Source organism: Aedes aegypti, chromosome 1 (assembly GCF_002204515.2).
Source record: "Aedes aegypti strain LVP_AGWG chromosome 1, AaegL5.0 Primary Assembly, whole genome shotgun sequence".
Lineage (NCBI taxonomy): Eukaryota > Metazoa > Arthropoda > Insecta > Diptera > Culicidae > Aedes > Aedes aegypti.
The window spans coordinates 139,465,979-139,477,324 of record NC_035107.1 but is presented as its reverse complement, the minus strand read 5'-3'; the positions used below and the strand labels follow the sequence as shown (position 1 = coordinate 139,477,324).

At 34.6% G+C, this 11,346-nt stretch overlaps 1 long non-coding RNA gene across 1 annotated transcript; it reads right to left on the bottom strand.

Moving 5' to 3' along the window:
* Positions 1–846: 846 nt before the first annotated feature.
* On the bottom strand, positions 847–11,064 carry LOC110674502. The gene is made up of 3 exons (XR_002498926.1): positions 11,016–11,064; positions 942–1,116; positions 847–884 (listed from the first exon to the last, which is right to left on the bottom strand). It is a non-coding gene; the product is annotated as an uncharacterized LOC110674502 (long non-coding RNA).
* Positions 11,065–11,346: the final 282 nt, after the last annotated feature.

Sequence of the window (11,346 nt, the reverse complement as noted above, 5' to 3'; positions counted from 1 at the left end):
CGAATATTACATGGCTTTATATATAAGATAAGAGTTTCCACAGAAACCACGGCAGGTAACTCCGTCATCATCTGAAATGACTTTTTGGCAGATGTTGCAGGCCATATTCCAAACCAACGTTGTGACTATTACGGCAACAGAAATGTTCAAAGAATCTTCACAGTACGATGGAAAAATGAAAACGCCTCTGGATATGCAGCAAGTTGAACTCAGGCACAATCGAAGCTTTTAAGTACGAGATGGATCGATGAAAAGTTGCATACGATTCGTTGTAATAAAGCAACACCGATGCAATCAATACTAGTTGACTTTGTTGACATCACAATAAATAATTAAAAAACTACTTTTAAGCAGCAAACACACTATTAACACTATGAACTCCAATAAATCGTCAAAGAAAACACACGAAATAATTGAACGATCAACAAAAATCAATTTAAAATCAATCTAAAACTGATAAAAAAACGCTTAAGTAAAACGCATTAACCAAGTCGTGCTCATACATAGACAAGCAACAAGATTAAAATGTTTGTTTAAAAGCGTATTTTTTTCATTTACAATGCATTTATATCTAGGGTTAAACATCCTTTCATGAAGAGGGCCCAGATAGCCGTAGCGGTAAACGCGCAGCTATTCAGCAAGACCAATCTGAGGGTCGTGGGTTCGAATCCCTTTTCGGGTTGGAAATTTTCTCGATTTCCCAGGGCATAGAGTATCTTTGTACCTGCCACACGATATACGCATGCAAAAATGGACATTGGCATAGTAAGCTCTCAGTTAATAACTGTGGAACTGCTCATAAGAACAGTAAGAAGTTGAGAAGCAGGCTCTGTCCCAGTGGGGACGTAACGCCAGAAAGAAGTTTTGAGGTTCTTCTGTGGAATCTGAAAATGAGAGAAATCCATATAGAATGTTATTCTAGTCTTTATACTGTTTCTTACCTGGACTAACTTCCGACACAACTGAATTGTAACCAGACATTTAATTTCCGTTGGAAGTTTTTTGCACAGCATCTGCGTTTATTAAGATTTCCGGATGTTGCCTGTTTGTCGTGCTTCGGACACAGCTTTTTCCAGAGCCTCGATTCCGTAACTCCTTTGTTTTAGATGTTGCTGCCTGAAAATTACCGTCCAATATGTTAAAATAAGCAGAAATACGCATTGATATCACGTAACGCTACAGAGGGAGGGAGGGGGTCTTACATAGTGTTACGGTCAATACAAAAATTCAAAATTTTCCATACAAATGCTGTTACGTGAGGGAGGGAGGGGGTATTTAATTGGAAAATTTTGTGTTACGTAATATTTGAATGAACCCTAACTGTTGGGAATCGATCAGCCATTGGCCACATTATGGATCACTTTTTAAATCACAGTTTTTCGGTTTTTAAGTTGCTTATTCAAGCAAAACTTCATTAAATAGATAAAAACTTACTTTATTCTTGGCATAGGTGCCATTTTTGAGTCCAAAATCGTATGTTTTAACACTTAACCTTCTAATACCCAAATTTTTATTTTCGATCTTAATAACATTTTTCGTTATCTAAAATCGTTCTAAACACGTTTTGGGCAATGATTTGTTTTTATTCGCAAATCTATGAATTCTGTTTTTGATTTTTATAATTTTTATTTTTGAACATCCCTTTTTTTAATTTTTCTTGAAGCCTCTCCTGAGTACTGATTTTTGGTAATAATAAAAAATCACATTTTTACGGTACTTTTGAAAATATTATTTTCCGTGTAACTAACGGAAAACCAGATTTGAAATTATTTCAATACCATCAGGCTCTTTTTTTTGTGATAGGTTGATTGTAGAAAAATATTAAAGATACGGTTTTTTATATTAAACGTTATATTAACCCCAGGCATTTGTAGGTTATATTAGAATACAACAATACAAAAAAGTTACAATAGTCATAAAGAACTTCCCTAATATGCGTGTTATGAGCCAAGGTTTAAGCCAATAATAAAATCATTTTTATTTTCGAGCTACAAAAAATACACAAATTTGCAAAGTGTACCCCGTCTAAAGGCGGGGTTGGGTATTAGAGGGTTAAGAAAGCTTATGAATGCTGGTGCTTCTGGTTACGTAAACCGACGATATTTTGACAGCTGAAGAGCTACAACTCTACACTTGGCCAAAATGATACCGTTTTTCAATTAATAATTACGATAACTACTAAAAACTGTAAACAACAAATATTATTATGCAGTAAAAATAAATTTTCATTATAATGCATGTTTTCAGTAAGATATTCGATTTGAAACACCAAAGTGATCCGTAACTGTGGGTGATCCATAACTGTGTAGGGTATGTTGAAGTTCTTCAAGCTCAACTTATTATTCATTTTTCTCGTTTCCACGCGGAAAAGAAATGTAAAATAGATTCTTCATTCAAGTGAACCATTATCCAACTCCCGCTTAATAACGCTTCCGCCTTAACAGGTTTGATTTTTCTCCCATAATTGGAGATTGTAATTCATTGCCCGTCAGCACCATTCCCGTTCCTCTTCCTGTTTCGACAGTCATGTCCAAGTGGTCGAGTCGTCAAATAATAGCCGACTAACGAACGGCTGATGGATATCACAGAACGAGAACGATCTTTGTTTCTATCCAGCTAAGTATAATCGAACCAACTTTTGATGAGTACGCGACGGAGTGGGTGTGTGTGGTTCTGAATAGCAATCTGTTCATTAAAAATTTACGAACACCGTACGATTTCCTGTAAGTCCTGCAAATCACGAATCGTGATCCACCGCTAAGGAGAAGTTTGGTTTGCGATCGTCTTGACGCACTTCCCTCCCTGTTTCACTTGTCGATCTTCATATGCTTAGCAAAGCACCACAAGCCTCGTGTACACTCCCGTGCAAAAGTTTGGGTTCACCACCTCAAAAGCACAGAAAAGTTTTCTTTATGTCCATCTCTCAGCGATCACACGTCTAACTAAACTTCTCTATGGCTCATTCGAAAGGCAATGAGTTTATCTTACTTGGTAGATATTCTGACAAGAAATTCTTTAACTTTTATTTACTTTATTTTTACTTGAAGTGGTGTGTTTCAAGTAATTTATAGTGAACTCAAAGTTTGGCACGTTGACTTGCAATTTCTTTTCAAAGATTGTGAGATTACGGATCAAATGCCGTACCGGTTTAAAATCTATAAAATTGTCCATGTCTTTTCAATGTAATTTAAGAAAAATTTCACGATTTCAAGTAAAAATTCAGAAAAAAAATCATCAAATGTTCAAATCTTATCAATAGCTTCAAATCATCAAAATTGCCTTTCGAATGCTATAGAGAGTTGAAATTAGACGTGTACATAAATATTTGATCCAAACACTTTTGTATGTTTTCAAAGAGGGACACGAAACGTTTGCACGGCAGTGTACTGTGTTGCAGAAATTGAAGACGATCGCTTTGCCAGAGTCAGTTTTACTTTCGTATAATTTTATGGATCGCATTAACGCTGATCACGTATGCAGTGAAGAGTTGCAACGTGACATTATTGCAAACGAGTTCACGTTCTCGCAGCAGTACGGGTATGACTATGAAAAAAAAAACATGCTCAAAAGTTTGAATATTTTGACTTCGAGCTAAATTTAAAGTTTTGTCTGCAATTCATACCAAGTGCTTTCATTATCATAAGTTCTTTGGAATTGAAGCATCTAAGATATGATCAATGATGTGATGTGGGTATGCCACTGCTATCAGACATACATGTGAGGTGGGTATGTATATCCATATCGCATATGGTTTATTGTAGCATTTATCAAGTGTAAATTAGCAAGAATTTTCTACTTTTAAAGCAAATTTGGCTTGGGAGTGTAATTGATGACAAAGTAATAAACCAAATCCTAAGAGATTTTATATAAACTAGTGATAACATAACATACATTCAAAATCTAATGCAGTGCTTTAAGAGATTGGTATTACGCGGCGTACTATGAGATCACAAATTACTATGGATATAGTATTTTGAAATGATGATGAGTTGAAAGTGAAGCAATACAATTTCCGATCATGACACACCTTCTTCTTGTTTCTGGCGTTACATTCCATCTGTGATAGAGCTTGCTTCTCAGTATAGTGATCTATGAGCACTTCAACAGTTATTAACTGAAAGCTTTCTATGCCATTTGCCCATTGTTGCATTCTTTATGCTACACTTTTTTATTAAATTTATGAAAGGGATTATAGGAGTATGTTTAAGAGAAAAAAACTACTAATTGAACTTTAGCACTTCACATTTGCAAAAAAATACTACCACCAGTAAGGTGAGCAAATTCCTTTAAACTCTAATATGTTGCTGACAGATGGGCATATTGCGTCTGCGACTTACAGGCTTCTTCATTTTTTTTTCTCTCTCTTATTCTTTTGTTGTTAAGATCGCATCATCCAAGAGACGATGCTCATAGAAGAGCTAGTAGGCACTAGTTGGGATGATGCTGATTGGCAACAGTACTAAGTTGTATAGAATGAGTATTCATCATCTTCTTCTTCTTCTTGACAGTACGTCCTCACTGGGACAGAGCCTGTTTCTCAGCTTAGTGTTTTTATGAGCACTTCCACAGTTATTAAATGAGAGCTTTCTTTGCCAATGTTGCCATTTCGCATTCGTATATCGTGTGGCAGGTACGATGATACTCTATAACCAGGGAAGTCAAGGAAATTTCCTTTACGAAAAGATCCTGCACCAACCGGGAATCGAACCCAGATACCTTCAGCATGGCTTTGCTTTTAGGCCGCGGACTCTAACCACACGGCTAAGGATGGCCCCTGTTATTCATACTCTTCCAAAAAATCTAAATCAGAATACAATCAGAGAAAATTCGAACAAAATAGAGGAAACACTAATCAATTCTGACAAGAATGCCATATGTTTGGTAAAGTGTCATTAATAAATAATAATAATAATAACTAATCAATAATTTAAAACCCGAAAGTAAGGACGCGTCAAAAACCGATTAGTAAGTTAACATTTGTTGAAAAGATGTAGAGAACGATCAAGAAATGTGTAACAGGTTTAACTTTCTAATACCCAAGCCCGCCTTAAAACGGGGTACACTTTGGATTTTTTGTATATTTGTATTTTAAAAAAAAACTGTATTTTTTATAACTTACATTTTCCTGGGGTACATTTGCTGTGTAACATAAAAAATGGTTCTTCAATATTTTCTACAATCAAACTATTAGAGAAGAAGGGCTTGGTGGTACCGTAATCCGGGGTATCAGTGATCAGCGGGGTAACATTGGTCGGAATGACTCATCTCGTAAAAAGTTCGTATCATTATTTATTGATGGAACATTTCCAAATCATGAATGGTGATTCTCTTTCTCATATTCATAAGCTAACGAAAGTGAAGTTTTTTGTGAAAATTGCGTTTACCTCATGCGTAAATTTGTCAACTTTTCGAAACAATGATTTCAATGGGTAAGGATAGCACTACCGAAGATTCATGTCTCACATAAGTTCTGCAAACTATATGAGCAAGGAAAATGCAATTCTTATTAAAAATGACATCGCCGAAAACGATTCCGTTGTCAAAACTTTCATAAGTATGCTCAATTAGGCAACATTAACGAATTACTGTAAAGAATATAGAATTCCCTTAGGAAATTGCCTACCTTTAGGCGTATTCCGTGGTTCGAGGTGTTTTTAATTTTAAAATAACTCAAAAAGTAAATGACTTGTAAGCGTTTGGCCTTCATATTCGGCTTCGGGGGTCATGATTTAAGTAAGTAACGACATTTTCAGTATTACCGAACGTTGTTACCATAGGTGATCAATGTTACCCCATATCAGCTAAATCAAAAAATCACTTAAAACATTTATTTTAACATGCTTAAATCTTTCAACAAAGAAAATGGAATATGTAGTCACGAGCTATGGGTGGCAGTACTTGTTTTAAAAATATAAAATTTGCAACATATGCATTTTCAAACGAAATATTAAAGAAATATTCAAAAAAAATGATCAATGTTACCCCGGATTACGGTATTAAAATAATTTGAAACCGGTTTTTTCGTTATTTACACGGAAAAAGATTAAATTTTAATATATTCAAACGTATCCTAAAAAAACATTTTTTTATTATTACAAAAAAAAACAGTAACCATAAGAAGCATCAAGAAAAATAAGGATTATCAAAAATATAAAAATTAAAACATAAATTCATAAATTTGAGAATAAAAATAAATCATTGCCCAAAACGTGTTTAGAACGAGTTTAGATAACGAAAAATGATATTAAGATCGAAAATAACAATTTGAGTACCAGAGGGTCAATAGTTTTGTTTGTTAATATAGCATTCAGCAAATTAACAGCAGTATTGAAGATGCTCCATAATAGACATAATAATAGACGTTAGTTCGGTCGGGAAGTTGTCCTTCCCAGCAGCCTTGTTGTTCTTCAGCCCATTTATAGCTTTATTTACCTTCTCTAGCTGTCGGCTGTCATCCATAGCATGATCGGTTTGGTTGCAAAGTTCGCCATTTAGGTATCGCTTGGTGTACTTACGGATATGCCCGAGATCCTAGGAGCTCAGAAATCGCAGTGTGGATTTCTCATAGCATTAAAAGTTCGTCATAGCTTTCGTACCAGCTGTCAGTTTTCAAAAAGGCAAATGAGTATGGCAAGCATAAGTTTTGGAGGAAACTCGGATCAGCGATGCATAGGGGCCCCTTGATTATCCTTTTTTTACAGCACTTTAAGGCTACGTTTAGAGTGCGACAAGGGGGCCAGGAACCGTGGCTTTGTGCCCCCAGATTGTAGGATCCTTCACAAATATTTGTTCTGTAAGTAATTTTTTTTTCGTTGTTCAATCTATTGCACGCATAGGAGAACTGATCCTTTTTATACCAAAACAAATTCCGATTTTCAATCAAATCTACCCAAGTTTGTAGGCCTCCAAAAATCTTGAGCATGAGTGAGCTTTGAGCATGTAGGGGCGATGGGAGCAATATGAACATACGGGGCAATATGAGCCCCGTGGGAAAATTCATTTCAACACTCGAAATATTCACAAAAATGTTTGAATTTGTCCTTTGTCATGAAAAGCTTATAATTTTGGCAGTTTTTAATTAAGCTTATAAGACAATTATATTTATTATTCTGATAAGTTATTCCAAACCATTGAAACTTCAGATAATAATGAACAATTCATGCGCGAAACTAGATTTGTTCGTAAACAAAATTATTAGAAAACATAATATTATTTAAAAAGTGAAAGAACGGGGCAAAATAAGCCACCTAAGTTAAAGCTAGAAAAACGATATTTTGAACACACCAATTCATTGCATAATATACTAGATTATTTTTTTACTGCATAGCCATCTCGGTGTACCATTACAAATGGAACACTTTGCTAGAAAATAGGTTTTTGGCGCCATTTATTACTAGAATTACATTGTTTGCTTATTATGTCTTACGTAATTGTCAAAAATCAGCTGCTAGAATTAATAACTTCAAGCAAAGATACTAAAATTTTCTTTCCAATATTGTACAGTTTATTATTAGCTATTCTCTATTTGATTTTAAATAAAACGATTAAATGAAGTGACTAATACTGCCCCGTTGAGTGGCTCATAATGCCCCATATGGTTGGTGATCACGAGTAAAAACATGGAATGATACAGAGACTTTCTCATTAGTATATACATGAGTTAAAGTTAAGTAGCCCTTCATTCGTTTTATTACTGCGATGAATTTGCAGCTTGCAATTTCAAAGTGAAAAAAACCATTCTCGATAGTTGATATTGACTTGAAAAAGTATTTGTGTACGCGCTAACATGCATAAAGTATGCTGATACTTTTTCAGCTATGTCGATGCAAAACCAACTGATTTTCTTTGATTCAAAATCGTGATATGAATTAGCAACAATCATCAACGACGCGTACAAATTTCAATGACGGCCTACTTCGCCTTAAAGGCTATAGGTGAGATATTTTAAAAATCATGATTTTTGTAGAACGAGTAGGTAAGCAAAAGATTTCATTTTTTTTTACTCTTAAGGCTGAAGTAAATATTAATATTCTCTCATGTTCTAGACCACTTGGGAGACACAAGGTGTTGAAAAATATTTATGGCAAAAATTAGGGTACAAACAACCATGTCCTTTGGGCCGTTGTTCAGGATTTTTCTAGTAATTTCTGAAAGAATTGCTTTGGGCGTAAAACCACTATAATATAGCAAGTAAAAATCTATCTGGCGTACCTGCATGGAAGTGAATTCATTAAATTTTAAAGAAATTGGCATATAGATTCCGAAATTTTCTATCCAGATTTTATCAAGCAAACTTTAAGAATGATGGCAGGAATGATTCTAGGAATTTATCAAGGTTTCAACCCAGAATTCCACTGAGGAGACTTCCGAGTATTTTTCCCTGATAACCCTGAAGGAATTTTTTGAGTATTCCTTTACCAATAACTCCATGGATTCTTCGACAAATTATTTTGCTTACAGTAGAGTAAGGTGGGGCAAAAGTTCGACCTTAGTGGTATAATCAAAGTTTCCAGGAAAACAATAGCAGTTAAAACAAAACAAATACCAAACAGTGAACCTTCAACATATTTGCTATAATTTTGCTGAACAAACTTGGGTCAAAATATTTACCCATTTTTAGTTATAACAGTTTTAAAATTGATTGTCTTATTCGGTGGGGCAAGAGTTTGAATCTAGTGTGGGGCAAAAGTTCGCTGGCTAAAACACAAAATATAGATCCTTTTATGACAGGCATACTTTACACCAGCCGTAAACTTAAGTTTGACGAAAAATACACACCAAATTTTCATCAAATAATTGCCCAAAACCGGGTTGATTGAAATATACTCAAAAATAGCAGTTTTTCGCAAAACTAAGTGAAAATGTAAAATGTTGGTGACAGTTTTCACACGATCAGACAAATTTAACTAAATTTGAAGATAATATGTGGATTTTAGGCAATTTGCAAATTTCTCCGTGATTTTATACATAGGTCGAACTTTTGCCCCGCTGATTCAAACTTTTGCCCCACTATGGGCCAAAAATTGTTTCCGAGCATTTATGCAAAAACTTATACACCTCAAAGCAACCTTATGATAGGCCTAGAAACGCCCTTACATAAAATATTGAAAAAGATTTTATCTTCAATTGGTTCCATGCAACGAAAGTTTGACCAAAAATTACAATATTCACGTTGAAAAACAACAAATAGCCATAACTTTTCCAAATCTCAATCGATTTTTATGATATTTGGATTGAAAGTCTCTAACTTGAATAGCATTCGAACCACCATGACATTTATAAGATATGTTTGGTATTGAGCTAGAAATCTTAAAAAGAAACTCTTGCCCCACTCGAACTTTTGCCTCACTTTACTCTATCCGTTAAATTTTGGAAAAAACTTAATGCAGCCAAAATCTAACCGTGTCAAAATTGAACGTTTTTTTCATGGTGCATTTTTCTAGTATAATTTATTGTGAATTGATTATTCAAAGTTATCCTTCAATCTAAGTTCTGATTACATTGTAAAAATGGTTGTTAATACTTGCTCAAATTTAACACATTTTGAAAAACAATTCGATTTTGGCACGCTGTTTACATAAATGTTTCCTAATTTTAAAGGTTACGTGTTGCCAAAATCGAAAAGGCACTGTATTAAGAAGTTTTCATGGAGCTGTCCTGTTTTTCGTCCATTACTACAAGGAGTTTTTTTTTATGTAAGAAAGCAGTATTTTTCCAGAAACTTCTTAGCATCTTTACAATTATTTTAGGATTCTTCTAAAGATTTCTTCTGAGATATGTTTCACAAGCAAGTTTATTCAGAAGAATCTCTGCATGTTTTTTAAACATTGAAAACTCGTTGCAAATTTAAATCACAACAAATTTAAATACCCACTATTCAGGCTTTGGTTGGGCAGAAAGCCTGAACCGTATCATACTTATAAAAATATCAACCGATTCTGTTTCCATTGGTAAAAAAATAGAAGTAAACGCGACAGACAATTCAAAACGCAGCCGCCCGCGCGCATTGCTTGCTGCGATCCATCTCTGACAATTTTTGTCCAAGTAAATTTGAGAATGATATTTTAGCTTTTGTCAGGATTCTGTCCTGGATTGATATTTATCCAATATAAAATATCATTGAATTTTGAGCAAGAAATTACTAGGCTTGCTCGAATTTCATAAATAGAGATAGAAACTGACAAAATTTTGAAAATAAAATACATTGCAAGCATTTCAGATCCACTGTAAACTAAGATTCAAACTTCATTTTATGAGGGTAACAACCAATGAGAATATATACTAAGGTGTGGAAGAAGAAGCAATGGCTATGTATTAGTAAAGAGAAAAAACGTAAACAAAAATAACTACGTCACTAATTTACACGGCTTCTTATGGAAGCTCGCCCGCTTGTAGTTGTGAAACATTTTGCACCGTACACGGATGTCACGCACACTAAATGTCGTCTTCCTCACCTCGGTATATATTCTCATTGGGTAACAACTAAATCGTGCTTGATTCTGTTCAGTACTGTATACAACATATCTAGTGAGCTTCCGTTCAAAGTTTGGTGCAAGTTTCGTTTGAAGCGCTGAACTGCTGAATGACTGACAGCATGGATTAGAATTGACAGAAGACGTTTGCACTTTGATGTTTGAATATTCGATTTCTTAAACAGGGTGTAGATACATCAGGCTTGCGTACAAAATATTGATTAGAATTTTGTTTTTGAAACTTTAAGGCTTTTTGGTGCATCATCGCAAAATGGCTTCTTCTACAATCATTAACATATTGTTATGATAGTATTGGTATTTGCAGCATCGATGAAACATAACTGCTCATAAGCTGATTTTATTGATAATTTATACGAAGAAAAATGCTTCAGGTGGAACTTCAATATTAAATCACCACTCTCAGATACAGCATTATCAATTTAGCGACAATATGCATGAGATTTATATTCTCAAAAGAATCTCCGGTCTTATGCCGCATTTCATTGCCTCACACAACTACACTTGTAAATAGAAGGTGCTTACCTTTTCCATTGTAATTCACCGGCAAGCATTTGTGTTTTGGATTCCGTATTGCGTTCACTACACTTCCACTAAACAAATCTTTCATTCACTTTCCTTAAAGGAACACATTTCCACCGGGATTTCAATATTTATAAAGTTTTATTAACCGCTGTGCTCAAAACTATTATGGCGGTGATTTTCACTTGCTGCGAATCGACGCCGCCGCCACACACTGAGACATGCCTGTGTTTATAGTCTAAAATATCCAACTTTTTTTTCTGTTGTATTAATTTTCAGTGCGGAAAGGTTGAGCGAAGCATAGAAAGTTGAAACTCATACGTTGTTTGTTTTT